The sequence below is a fragment of the Protopterus annectens genome, chromosome 7.part1 (genome assembly GCF_019279795.1).
Source record: "Protopterus annectens isolate FY-2018-M chromosome 7.part1, PAN1.0, whole genome shotgun sequence".
NCBI classification, from domain to species: Eukaryota; Metazoa; Chordata; order Ceratodontiformes; family Protopteridae; genus Protopterus; species Protopterus annectens.
The window spans coordinates 197,050,457-197,063,747 of record NC_056740.1 but is presented as its reverse complement, the minus strand read 5'-3'; the positions used below and the strand labels follow the sequence as shown (position 1 = coordinate 197,063,747).

Sequence of the window (13,291 nt, the reverse complement as noted above, 5' to 3'; positions counted from 1 at the left end):
TCTCCACATGTGTATGCCTGTCATGGGTCTTCATTCCACTGGTGCATTACCTTTCTGGCAGTGAATGTGAGCTGCATGTTTCAGATCATTTCTAGAATCTAACCAAGTGGATTTTCATCTATTTTACATCTTCCTGTGTATTAACCATGTTATATAACTTTACTGGAAAAGCAAAAGGCAAGCTTTTGCTTACAGCCTTGCAGTCTCAAATAAAGACACTCAGAGGAACAGCCAAGTACTTACTTATCTCTGAGTCACCACCTTTTCATCTAAGTTAAGGGACTGATATGCAAGACAGATTACTGTATTCCACTTAATTCCCTTACCTGTCTTGAGGTGACTAATATGCACTGACATTAATACTGCCCACAACATCTTCAACAGCCCAACAGATGCTCTGACACCAGCTCACTACAAAAATTGGTACTCACCCCACAAAGAGCACCTAGTGCTCACTAACAATATAAAAATCATAATGGTAACTGACTGTGAATATTGCAAAGCTGTGGAACCCTCTCCAGGAACACATCAAAAACATCTCATCTCATTTACTGTTTAAAACCACCTTGAAAACATGTCAGCAAAATGGTCCTGTACTTATAACATCTCCTGTCTACATTTTAAAATCGCAATGAAATTATACCTATCAGCAAACTAGACATGTACGTATACCATCACCTGTAATAAGTCCCTTCCTTATTCAGCCAAATCAAGTAAATGTCATAAAATCCTCAAAATGTTTTATCTGCTTACATGTCTCAAGTGAATAACTGCTTGAAAAAAAAAAAACTTGCATATTCCTGATCTGCTGTCTGTGTACTAAAACGTCAATTCGACTTTTTTAAACACCTTTATTGAATTATCACATATGACACAGACAAATGTACATTTATACAAAAGTAATCAAACTTTATTAATAAATTAACATTAACAAACATTATACTTCACATTCAATGTGACTTTATACATAATCTGTGAAATAATGCTGAATATTCTTTAGATATGTGTGACTTTAGCAGGCTGTAAATACTGTGTAGTGTATGTAATGTGATGATCAACTGATCAGCTCTATATAGCTCAGTATTATGCAATATGTTTTGCTAGCTCATGCTAATTGACTGTGAAAAAGTATATAATATGGAGCTTTTCTCCCCAAGCCTTCTCCAAAAAGGGGCTTTTCCCAGTTGGACTTTCCTGGTAATCAAGGGCTAATAAGTAAATAGTGACTAATTTCATTATAATCCTGTCTGCTTTTTGCCTAGCCATTATTCCATCAGTGCTACCTTCCACCCTAAGAAGTACTCCTGATCATTCTAATTTGTTCAGTAATGTATCCTGTATTACCGGCCCAGATGTGTTACTTAAACTGCAGTAAGGTATTCTTGCAGTAGCACCTTTCTGGTGTAATATCCTGTTTACTCAATGAAAGAACTCTGCAGTAGCTGAGGTCAAAGTGATGACATATTTTGGACTCCTTACCAATAACAGATTGTCTTTCAAGAGCATGCCTGTGGACATTAGCACCAAGACAATTAGGCAGTGTAGAGTAGAGTGTGTGATGTGTCTTTAAGAAGCATAGCAAGTGATGAATGTGCAAGTATAAGTAGCAGGCACGTGTTGTACCTAGTGACATTTTGAGAGTGCAGTCAGAGAGTGAACATGTTCATAGGTTCCTCTGTTGAGCAGTGACACTGAGGTAATCCCTGGGGTATATCCATTGGTCAAGATTTCTCTTGAACAAGGCATTTTATTCCCAGCATAGGGAGTCTTTTGGTGATGAATCTATCCCTCCAGCACCCGTCCTATAATAGCGTGTGAGTTTTAAGTCTCCGCCCTTGTGGCTCTGACGGATCTAGATTTTTGAGGTGAAGCATATTCATCAAATCTGGGTTTGACGAATAGAGCTGGATGTTTGAGACCCTTTATCCTTTTGGTGAGGAACTTTCAGAGCATTGTACTCAATCATTGGTCTGATGAGTGATTGATCTAGATGAGAATCCCTTCATGATAAGGTGGCAATGTAGAAGGTCTTCCTAACTACTTTAGCTACATGGGTGTCGAATGACAGACTACTATCAACCTGGGTCCCCAGGTCCCTGATAACTTCTTCTGTACTCAGTGGATTGCCTAAGGCATTTAACTTTAGGCCATGGCTCTGGCACCAGTTATCCGTTTCTGTGAGACCCTTCTGAAGGATATGTATGAATGTAATAGCTAGTTTGTACATAAGTTATCTAAGTTAAAGTTAATAAGCTTCAATCGTGATGTGTTTGTACATAATAAAGCTGCTTGAACAGAACCCACAAAGTCTCGTCTATTACATCCTGACTAGACGAGCGACATGGTGTCAGAACAGGGATTCCAGAGACTGATATCCAGAATTACAAGATGCAGAGATAAGATTTTGGGCTCATTTCTCTTAAAAAAGAGCCAGAAAGAACCAAAGGTAATGAAAACTTGCACAAACAGTTTGTTTTATAAAGGAGATGAAACGGAGCATTATAAGGGCACAGACCATATTATTAAACAACTGAGATGCACAAAAGGTTTATTGATTAGGCAAAATGTTTGAAATTAAGATATTTGATAAAACAAGTATGTTTAAAGCAAAACGAGTGTGTTCAAAGCAAAACGGGAATGCCAAGGGTAAAACCAGCACAAGAAAAGTACAATGGGCGTGAAAAGAGATTAAATGAGCAAAACTAATAAAGTATGGTAAAAAGGGCACACTAAGCATAAATAAAGCTAGGCAACAGCATGTTCTTGGCAAAGTGCTGTGTTTTGGCATACCTACGACTTTGTATTGTATTAACTGCATAATGAAAGTTATTCAAAGTATCTCAAAGTGTGTAAAAAGTGTTTACAGTGTGTGCTTATTACCATGCATATATTCCAAAGAGTTCATTTGAGTGCAAAGTACAACTATTTTGTGAAGTACAGTCAAAGTAAAGCCATTTTGAACAGTTTCTTCTGTTGGGTGTGTCTGTTCGCAAAGTGCTGCCATTAGAGAGTGTTTCTTGCACTGTAAAGAATTATCTAGCAAAGTACCTCCCATCAGAGGAGTAAAAGCTGACCACTGCAATGGATATAATCATATGTGGTTAACTGATTTTTTTTTTTTGCATTGTTGCATTAGCACACGACTGTTATTTACTCATTCAAAGTGATATAAGCCTACTGATGACCCTGCCTCCTTAATAGACATAGCACCTTGGGTGAGTTTCTGTAGTCTCCACTGGGAAAATTATTACCTAGTGTACCCCCAGACATGTAGCCCACACCCTAAAGAGAAGAGGGAGGGGTAAACCTATTTACTTCTCCTTCCCCTTGCACCATTTCCAGCAGGTGTGTGAGCCAGTAATCAAACCAGGCCAATTTGGTCATACTTGTTGCTTTATTCATGCATGCCAGTGGAACTGTCTGATTTGTTAAAAATGTAATGGAATTAACAGGTCTTAGTTCATTTCTTAAAGAATTCTAGAATTAATCCATGTAGTTTGCATTGCCTTTTGCATTTATGTATTCTTTTTTTTTTGGAGCTCTTCTTCCTGAGTCTCCACTGAAAATGAGCTCTGTTCAGTCAGACTATCCAGGTCAACAGCTGCAAAATCAATAAATAAATAATAGCTTTCGGAGTCCTTTCTAGACATTTTCTTCTTTGGGATCAGCCTTACTATGCTGTGCAATTTTAAGGAACCCCTCTTTTTTTCCCTGTCTGGTCTAGCAGCCTTCCCAGCTCCTATCAGTTTTTTAAAGTTTCATTTTAACTTCTTTTGTCTTCCTTTCTTCCTTTATTTGTAAGTAAAAGCTATATTCTCCTGTCTTGACTAAATTGTTTGACCCTTTCTCATTCTAATCATTTGTGATGGCCTTTTTTATTGATGTTTGGCTTTTTCATTCTTTTTTATTTTATTTCCTAAATGCTATAGATTTTTGTCTGATCCTTGATACTAACTTATTTGAGAACCACCTAGGTGGGGTTTACATCAGAAGTCATCTAGTGGTTAATGCTGAGAACTCCTTCTCAATGGCACTCTATCAGAGATCTTTCACTGTGTAGCTTCCAAACTCAAACGTAGGCTTGCTGTCCACCCGTGCATGTCATGGCATCAGTCATTTGATCTTGGGAGAAACTTGCACCTATCCTTTCCAATTCTTTCTTCCTTTTTATATAGTGTATATCTCATTTCTAGACTGTCTTATAGAAAAGTTCCCACTTTCAATGCCAAATTGCTACAGCAGTCATCCATTAAATCAGCAGCCGGGGCTTTTATTGGCCTTGTTTGCACCACCTGGGGAGACTCTACAATATCAAGTTGTGTCATAAGTGCAGAGCTTCAGTCTGTCTACTAGGAAATGTGACATGAGTCACTAGAAACATGACATTACGATCAGGAAAGCAACATCAGAGTGCAGCAGGTCAGAGGTGAGGAGGAGGTTGTCTCCTGAGAGTCCAGGCATAATTCATAGGAGAGAAGGCACGAAGAGTGAATCCTGGGGTTCAAACACTACAACTCTGCATTAATATGTATGACTGTCTAGGTTCTTCATTTTAATAAAGTTGAGGCATGACGAGTGGTTATACTTAGGCACAACAGCATTCTCTGTTTGTATTTCCAATCTTTTTCTCACCAGCAACACTTGTTTGATGTCCTGCTATCCTTTTTGTGCTCAGTGGGTCAGTTGGAGTATCCTTTGTGTCTTGCATGTGTGCAGCTTTCCACATGCATCTAGATACAGCCAAGTGGAAACAAACACTTAAGGATTACAATCTGATGTTAGCACAACATCCTGTACAAGGTTTTCATCTACTGGAGCCATCTCTCATATGTGTCTCCCATTTTAATTGGTGCACGTTTTACCCATCTCAGGTAGATCTGGTAGGGGTTGAGCTAAGGCCACCCTGTGATGAAAATAGTTTGATGAGGATGTATTCTTCTTTACCTGAGTCTCCTGGTTTAAGACTTAGAGAGGATTTAAATCCTTGTCTTTGAAACTGACAAAGATAGGAATTTAGCATCCAAGTATATAATCCATCCAAGGATTATGCGGAATGCTCCACATTTAACAAAGAGCAAAGCCACTGTTCCTGTGTTCCGCATACAACAGCTGTGGCTCTACTACACAGATTCTGATTGGTTTGTATACCACAATTACTGCTAATCGGCATTGTGGTATACAAACAAATGCATAGCTCTGCTGTCCTTCCACATTAGACAGCATTGGCTGTGCTCCGAAGTTTTTGATTGGCTCATAGACCACATTTTTCAGCCAATCACAAATGAGGTATATGAGCCAATCAAGTAAAGCTTCTCAGGAGGATGGGACCCAATGAAAGCCCCCCAATACAAGCCAGTGATATTCCAGGAAGCCTTTTCGCACCAAAATAATGGCTTGAAAAGGTTTCCAGGAATCAGGGATTGTACTTTCTGTGAAAACAATTTGTTTGGAAAAAGACCAGGATTTGGGAAGAAGGAAGGAAGGAAGGAGTGAGCGGCTGCTGTTTGGGGATGACTCGGGATTTGGAAGCCAGCCTGCCTGCCAGGAAAAGAGTCAGTGAGCTGATGGGCTTTGGTGGATCATCGGTCAGAATGCTGAGGTTTTATTTGCTGTCTGCTAGAGCTGGATAGCCAGGATTGTCAGTTTCATCTGTTTATCATGGATTTGTGCTACTGCTGTTCTGTGGACTCTGAGTTTTTGGATTGCATTGGGGCAAGCTGCTGGTGCTGTTTATATAAGTGTTTTAGCTGCAATGGTTATCTCTATTTGAGAACTGGTATACTAGTAGAGATACTGTTATTGTAGCAACTTATATAAGAGCAATATTTAGTGTCTCTGTTTGGGCTGCTTGCCTCCCTAGTACATCTCTGAAAGATCCTATTATTCTAGCAACTTTCTAAGTTTATAAGAGCAATATTTAAACTGTGTCTGTGTTAGGGCGGCTTGTCCCCCTAGTACGTCTCTGAAAGTAATTGCCATTTGTTTGCAGAAACTGTATGCAAAGTCAGGTCCTGTTATTCTAGCAACTTTCTAAGTTTATAAGAACAATATTTAAAGTGTGTCTATATTTGTGCTGCTTGTCCCCCTAGTACGTCTCTGAAAGTAATTGCCATTTTTTAGAGAAACTGTATGCCAAGTCAGGTCCTGTTATTCTAGCAACTTTCTAAGTTTGATGATAACAACCAGGTACTCCCACCACGGAAAAATGAAAATACTTATTTTCAATCAATGAACAACTCAGAGTTCCTAAACAGCCAGCATAACACAGTCAATGAGATAAAAACAGTTCCCTTCTGTTATAATCACGAATCCAAAGTGTAGACACAAAACAATTTTAATGAGTAAGCGCTTTCGCTTGGTCACCACCACGCTTCATCAGACAGTACAAATAACATTTCTAGCACATCTATTTATACAGATAAGTAGAAAAGGCCAAATTAAAACCAATAAATTATACACTTTACCAATTAATTAAATAATTAGTCAATTAAAAACTTTATGTGAATGCACAAGCTTGAAAAGAACTCAAAATTCTATAGTAAGCAATAGTATTTGTGGGCAGTTTCTCCAGCTAGTATACAAGCCTGCAGCTGAGTGCTCACAATAAATAAATAAATGTATTTAGACAAACCAACAATTGCATAAGTTTCTCATCATATTCATATAGAGGACAAAAAAGCACAAATATTCATAATGAATGTTCATAATAAAAACTCCTATTTAAATAATAATTATAAATATAAATATAAATATATATCATGATGATACTCATATGTAGGAGTGTGAAAAAATATGTAGTATCAAAAACCATCAAAAAATGTGTATGAATTTATCAAATAAATAAATGAATAAATAAATAAATGAATATATGTTAGAGCTCAATATTTTATGTACAAAAAAAGAGAGGTAAAATACTTGTATATATATGAAATGAATTAGTTTAATAAATTGATTTAATAAATTGATACATGTTATATTTAAATAATTATTGAAATGTGTAGGAACTAGCCATTATAAATATTCAGTCAAATACATATAAATATGGATACAAATGTGAAAATGTATTTAATAAATAAATAAATAAATGTATACATGAATAAAAAGATGAATGAACAGGATTAAATATGTAGATATATATAAATATAAATAAATAAATGAATGAATAGAATGTGTCGTTAAAAATGTATATTATTGTAAAAACTAAATATCATAAAACATCAAAGGAACATCAAAGAAAGCAGTGTTGAGGGCTCATCTACCTTCCAACACTGGTTTAATCGAAACCTGATTATTAATCCCCGGAGGTATGTGTGCAGCTAATCTCAAAATCCATTTTAATTCCTTATTGTTCAGCAAAAGCACATTGTCTCCACATCTCTTGTTTAAACTAACTATCTCAAGTACCCTGAACTCAAAGTCATGAAGAGGATACTCCATAGTATGTTTCGCTAGAGCATTTAAATCATTCTTCTTGCGAATATCATACAAATGGCCATATATCCTATCTTTTAGGCATCTTTTAGTTAGGCCTACATAGAAAGCTGAACAATTTTTACAAGTGGCGAGATAAATGAGATTCTTGGTACAACAGTTGGCAAAAAATTTGGGCTGAAAAACAAAGTTCAATGTGGGATGTTGGAATTCTATCTTTTTTGAAATGGAGCCACATCTCTTACAATTATAGCAGGGAAACGTGCCTCTCTTGTGACTAGAGAGCAAAGGTGAAATTTCAACACTGTTTTTGTCGTTACAAAGTAATTGTTTCAGATTCAAACTATTTTTAAACATAAAGTGGGGTCTATCCCCTACCAGTTTCTTAACCATGGGATCTATAGTTAATATTTTCCAATTTTTGTAAAAAATACCCTTGATGTCATTAACAATGCTGGTGTAATTCAAAGTTACTGATATAAATTCTTTGTGTCTAATAAAACTATTGCTTTTCCTGGTACGTATGTGCTGATTCTCAGACAACGTATTATCAATTATGTTGCTTCTGATAGCTGAAATTAAGCTAGGGTCATATCCTCTCTCTCTAAATAAACTTTCTAGACGATCTGCTTCAAGATATAAATTACAAGTATCTTTGCAGAGTCTTTTTATTCTAATAAATTGGCTCTTTATAATGCCAGGGAAGACATATCTGGGATGCATACTATCAAATGTTAAAAGCGTATTCCTCCAGGTCGGTTTCCTATATAATGTAGAACTGATAGTGCCATCCTTAGTGATAGTTATTGTCACGTCTAAAAAGTTTATGGAGTCAGATGAACTCTCCATCGTAGATGTGCTTTCAAGATGATTTAAAAACTTCCTGAAGTCCATCTCAGTGCCTTCCCATATAATAAAAATATCATCCACAAAACGCTTATATGCTTTTATCTGTTTAAATCGTGGGTGAGTAAATCCCATGCTAACACAACTAGATTGGAATACCCATAGCTACCTCCCATTTCTGTAAATAGTAATCATTCAAAACATGAATACATTGTTGGTCAAAACCACATCAAGTAGTTGGCCTATGAGTAACTGCCTATCACTTGTAAAGGACGTTTCTGTCACTAATATGTCACGTACAGCTTCAATGCCCAAGTCATTGGGAATTGATGTGAAAAGGTTTTTCACATCTAAAGTTATGAGAATGTATTCATGTTTATCTATGTCTAAATGTATTTCCGAGAGGCAGTCAAGCAAATGGTAAGTATCTTTCAGAATGCTGGTGAAAGAATCAACCACTGGTCTCAGTAAAAACTCTATAAAACTAGAAATGTTGGCAGTCACCCAATGATCACCGGACACTATACGTCTCAGTGGGATAGGATATGTATTCTTGTGGATTAGCCCTTTGATAATGGGTATGGTAGGTAGTCTATGAGTAAATATCTATACATTTCTTCACTTATTTGTCTGCACATAAGTAGGTCATATAGTGTATTATGTACACTCTTAATAATTGTATTCACTTCATATAGCTTCAATTTCACATAAGTTACGTCATCATTAAGCATAGAGCACATATTGGAATTGTAGTCAGAAGTGTTTAAAACCACAATCCCCCCTCCCTTATCAGCTGGTTTTACGGAAATTTCTTTACATTGTTTTAAACACTTCAAAGAATTAAATTCATCCAAATTTAAATTATAAAAACCAGGTTTTATCTTCTTGGAAAATAACTCATAAAAATCCTGTTCACAAAGGTTTAAAAAACATTCTACATTATGCGGAATGGGGCATAAAAGTGCTTTTCTTTTATGAATGTTAAGAACAGTATTGTTGGTAGCATCAGAATGATCTCTAAAAACATTTTCAGTGCCACTGCCTACAAAACAGTCTAAGATCAATTAAAACATCACCAATTTATCAGTACTAGCTGGGATAAAATTCAGTCCACGATTTAAAAGAGAAATGTCCGCTTTAGAAAAATTAAAGTCAGAAAAATTGTAAAGTAAGTCAGTCACATTTTCGTTCGTCTTGTCGGCTGAAAATGTTCTGTCGATAGCTTCCTTTTCCTTGGACCTCGACTCATGGAACGTCCTCTGTGCTGAAATCTCTGTTTCACAGGATAAGGTAAAAGAGGTTCCTAAAGGAACCATGATGTTAGGATCTTTGGGTCTGGCTCCTGAATTAATTGCCGGTTGTCGCAAGGCTAGTTGGTTGGGAGGGGGTGTGTCAGTTACAACAGAACCATTATTAGTCCCCTCTGTAGCAATAAAAAGTGAGGGAATATTCACCGTATGACTGTTGTCATTGTTAGCATTAATAACAAAGCCTTCTGCAGATACAGAGGGCTGTGAACAATTCACATTCTCATTGGCAATACCATTTTCATTCTGTACTAAATTGCAAACAAATATTTTTTTAAAGTCTTGAAAATCTCTCTGCAATTTACGCATTTTAATTGTCTTTAATCTCTCGCTAAAAGCATTTACTTGTAAACAGATGTTGCGCATTCTACGGACACAATATTCCGCTTGAAAGCGGTGACTAAGATCTTTAAAGTTAACATCAACATTGTCTCTAAGTTCAACTTCTATAGGTTTAAAATAATCAAGCAAAAGCCTGATATACCTGTGACCAAGGTCGATGTTCAGGTCCTGCCATTTTTTGAGGAGTACTGGATGCGCCTCACCATAAGAAGGCATGCACAGCAGATTCCTCTGGGCACGATCGAATAGTGCAGGCATGCTTCCAAATGTTGCCTTTGCCAGGCAAGTCTCTGTAATTTGTACATATCGTCCTCAAGAGATTTGGATGCAGAGTTGAATTCAGACATATTGAAGCCCTCTTCATTAGTAGGAATGGTATACTCAGTACGAGAAAGGTCCAGAGTCAATAAAGGGTTAGCCTGTAGGTGCAACAAATCCTCTAAGTTTACCACTGCTCCCTGGATTGTAGTCCAATTCAATGTTGGTTGTATCCATCGTGTGCGAACGGTGAAAATAAAGTAAGGAAAGTGAACAACAAAAAAACTCTTCACCGACAGCCAAAGGGAGTGCCTGTAGCAAACAGCAGGAAAATGATGATAACAACCAGGTACTTCCACCACGGAAAAATGAAAATACTTATTTTCAATCAATGAACAACTCAGAGTTCCTAAACAGCCAGCATAACACAGTCAATGAGATAAAAACAGTTCCCTTCTGTTATAATCACGAATCCAAAGTGTAGACACAAAACAATTTTAATGAGTAGGTCACCACCACGCTTCATCAGACAGTACAAATAACATTTCTAGCACATCTATTTATACAGATAAGTAGAAAAAGGCGCCAAATTAAAACCAATAAATTATACACTTTACCAATTAATTAAATAATTAGTCAATTAAAAACTTTATGTGAATGCACAAGCTTGAAAAGAACTCAAAATTCTATAGTAAGCAATAGTATTTGTGGGCAGTTTCTCCAGCTAGTATACAAGCCTGCAGCTGAGTGCTCACGGCGAATAAATAAATAAATGTATTTAGACAAACCAACAATTGCATAAGTTTCTCATCATATTCATATAGAGGACAAAAAAGCACAAATATTCATAATGAATGTTCATAATAAAAACTCCTATTTAAATAATAATTATAAATATAAATATAAATATATATCATGATGATACTCATATGTAGGAGTGTGAAAAAATATGTAGTATCAAAAACCATCAAAAAATGTGTATGAATTTATCAAATAAATAAATGAATAAATAAATAAATGAATATATGTTAGAGCTCAATATTTTATGTACAAAAAAAGAGAGGTAAAATACTTGTATATATATGAAATGAATTAGTTTAATAAATTGATTTAATAAATTGATACATGTTATATTTAAGTTATTATTGAAATGTGTAGGAACTAGCCATTATAAATATTCAGTCAAATACATATAAATATGGATACAAATGTGAAAATGTATTTAATAAATAAATAAATAAATAAATATGAATAAAAAGAGATGAATGAACAGGATTAAATATGTAGATGTATATAAATATAAATAAATAAATGAATGAATAGAATGTGTCGTTAAAAATGTATATTATTGTAAGAACTAAATATCATAAAACATCAAAGGAACATCAAAGAAAGCAGTGTTGAGGGCTCATCTACCTTCCAACACTGGTTTAATCGAAACCTGATTATTAATCCCCGGAGGTATGTGTGCAGCTAATCTCAAAATCCATTTTAATTCCTTATTGTTCAGCAAAAGCACATTGTCTCCACATCTCTTGTTTAAACTAACTATCTCAAGTACCCTGAACTCAAAGTCATGAAGAGGATACTCCATAGTATGTTTCGCTAGAGCATTTAAATCATTCTTCTTGCGAATATCATACAAATGGCCATATATCCTATCTTTTAGGCATCTTTTAGTTAGGCCTACATAGAAAGCTGAACAATTTTTACAAGTGGCGAGATAAATGAGATTCTTGGTACAACAGTTGGCAAAAAATTTGGGCTGAAAAACAAAGTTCAATGTGGGATGTTGGAATTCTATCTTTTTTGAAATGGAGCCACATCTCTTACAATTATAGCAGGTTGTGACTAGAGAGCAAAGGTGAAATTTCAACACTGTTTTGTCGCTACAAAGTAATTGTTTCAGATTCAAACTATTTTTAAACATAAAGTGGGGTCTATCCCCTACCAGTTTCTTAACCATGGGATCTATAGTTAATATTTTCCAATTTTTGTAAAAAATACCCTTGATGTCATTAACAATGCTGGTGTAATTCAAAGTTACTGATATAAATTCTTTGTGTCTAATAAAACTATTGCTTTTCCTGGTACGTATGTGCTGATTCTCAGACAACGTATTATCAATTATGTTGCTTCTGATAGCTGAAATTAAGCTAGGGTCATATCCTCTCTAAATAAACTTTCTAGACGATCTGCTTCAAGATATAAATTACAAGTATCTTTGCAGAGTCTTTTTATTCTAATAAATTGGCTCTTTATAATGCCAGGGAAGACATATCTGGGATGCATACTATCAAATGTTAAAAGCGTATTCCTCCAGGTCGGTTTCCTATATAATGTAGAACTGATAGTGCCATCCTTAGTGATAGTTATTGTCACGTCTAAAAAGTTTATGGAGTCAGATGAACTCTCCATCGTAAAACGTAAAAAAGTAGATGTGCTTTCAAGATGATTTAAAAACTTCCTGAAGTCCATCTCAGTGCCTTCCCATATAATAAAAATATCATCCACAAAACGCTTATATGCTTTTATCTGTTTAAATCGTGGGTGAGTAAACCCATGCTAACACAACTAGATTGGTGTGATAGCACACGGGTGCCCATATAGCTACCCCAAGGCACTAGCAACACGGGGTGCCCATAGCTACCCCCCATTTCTGTAAATAGTAATCATTCAAAAACATGAATACATTGTTGGTCAAAACCACATCAAGTAGTTGGCCTATGAGTAGCTGCCTATCACTTGTAAAGGACGTTTCTGTCACTAATATGTCACGTACAGCTTCAATGCCCAAGTCATTGGGAATTGATGTGAAAAGGTTTTTCACATCTAAAGTTATGAGAATGTATTCATGTTTATCTATGTCTAAATGTATTTCCGAGAGGCAGTCAAGCAAATGGTAAGTATCTTTCAGAATGCTGGTGAAAGAATCAACCACTGGTCTCAGTAAAAACTCTATAAAACTAGAAATGTTGGCAGTCACCCAATGATCACCGGACACTATAGGTCTCAGTGGGATAGGATATGTATTCTTGTGGATTTTCGGGAGCCCTTTGATAATGGGTATGGTAGGGTAGTCTATGAGTAAATATCTATACATTTCT

At 35.9% G+C, this 13,291-nt stretch overlaps 1 protein-coding gene across 2 annotated transcripts in view; it reads left to right on the top strand.

The window, feature by feature from the left end:
• Positions 1-13,291, top strand: part of SRGAP3 (SLIT-ROBO Rho GTPase activating protein 3) — a 2,107,662-nt gene that overhangs the window by 1,881,972 nt on the left and 212,399 nt on the right. The window lies entirely within an intron of this gene.